The sequence below is a fragment of the Galeopterus variegatus genome, unplaced genomic scaffold (assembly GCF_000696425.1).
Source record: "Galeopterus variegatus unplaced genomic scaffold, G_variegatus-3.0.2 Scaffold7954, whole genome shotgun sequence".
In the NCBI taxonomy this organism is placed as follows: Eukaryota; Metazoa; Chordata; class Mammalia; order Dermoptera; family Cynocephalidae; genus Galeopterus; species Galeopterus variegatus.
In genome coordinates, this window is record NW_007734065.1 from 74,736 (window position 1) to 76,622 (window position 1,887).

Sequence of the window (1,887 nt, forward strand, 5' to 3'; positions counted from 1 at the left end):
CTGGTTGTTTGAGAAATCTTCATCCTGGTTTCCATAGTGGCTGTGCTAATTTACATTGCTCCCACCAATGTATAAGAGTTCCCCTGCCTCTGAATCTGCCAGCATTTGTTAAAGTTTTTTTTTGATAACAGCCATTCTAACTGGGGTGGGATAATATCTCATTGTGGTTTTAATTTGCATTCCTCTGATGATTAGTGATGTTGAACATTTTTTCATATGCCTGTTGGCCATCTGTATATCTTCTTTTGAAAAATGTCTATTCAGCTCTTTATCCCATTTTTAAATTGGATTATTTGCTCTTTTACTTTTGAGTTGTTTGAGTTCTTTGTACACTCTGGATATTAATCCTTTGTTGGGTACATAGTTTGCAAGTATTTTCTCCCATTCTGTAGTGTTTTTGCTCTGTTGCTTGTTTCCCTTGCTGTGCAGAAGCTTTTTAATTTGATATAATCCCATTTGTTAATTTTTGCTTTTGTTCCCTGTGCTTCTGAAATATTATTCATAAAGTCTTTGCCCAGTCTTATTTCCTGAAGTGTTTCCCATGTTATCTTCTAGCAGTTTTATAGTTTTGGAACTTACATTTAAGTCTTTAATCCATTTTGAGTTGATTTTGACATATGGTGAGAGACAGGGGTCTAGTTTTATTTTTCTGCATATGGATCTCCAGTTTTCCCAGCGCCATGTGTTGAAGAGACTGTCCCTTCACCAATGTATGTTCCTGGCTCCTTTGTCAAAAACCAGTTGGCTGTAGTATGTGGATTTATTTCTGAATTATCTATTCTGTTCCATTGGTCTATGTGTCTGTTTCTGTGCCGTGCTATGNTTCCTTGGTTTAATTTATTCCTAGGTATTTTATTTATTTTTTGATGCTATTGTAAAGGGGATAGCTTTATTGATTTACTTTTCTGCGAGTTTGTTGTTGGTGGATAGAAATACTAGTGATTTTTTGTATGTTGATTTTGCATCCTGTAAGTTTACTGAATTTGTTTGTCAGGTCTAGCAGTTTTTTGGTAGAGTCTTTAGGTTTCTCTCTATATAAAATCATGTCATCTGCAAACAGGGACAACTTGACTTCTTCATTTCCAATTTGGATGCCCTTTGTTTCTTTCTCTTGCCTAATTGCTCTGGCTGGGACTTCTACTACTGTGCTGAATAGAAGTGGTGAGAGTGGGCATTCTTGTTCCAATTCTAACAAGGAAATCTCTTAGCTTAAGCTGCTTTCCTTCTGTACCTGTTGAGAGTCTTTATCATGATGGGATGTTGAATTTTATCAAATGCTTTTTCTACATCTATCAAGATGATCGTATGGGTTTTTTTTTCTTTCATTCCATTGATGTGATGTATTACATTTATTGATTTGTGTGTGTTGAACCATCCTCGTGTCTCTGGGATAAATCCCACTTGATCATGTTGTATAATCTTTTTGATGTGCTGTTGGATTTGGTTTGCTCTAGTATTTTGTTGAGGATTTTTGCATCCGTGTTCATTTGAGATATTGGCCTATAGTTTTCTTTTGTTGTTGTATTCTTGCCTGGTTTTGTTATCAGGATAATGCTGGCCTCATACTATGAGTTTGAAAAAATTCCATCCACTTCAACTTTTTGAAATAGTTTAAGAAGTATTGATATTAGTTTTTCTCTAAATGTTTGGTAGAATTCAGTGGTAAAGCCCTCTGTTTCTGGGCTTTTCTTTGTTGGGAGACTTTTTATTACTGATTCAATCTTCTTATTTGTTATTGGTCTATTTAGGTTTTCTATTTCTTCTTGGTTTAGTGTTAGTAGGTCATATGCATGCAGGAATTTATCTATTTCCTCTAGGTGTTCATGCTTATTAGCATATAGTTGTTCATAATAGTCTCTGATGATCCTTTGTATTTTGGTGCTATCT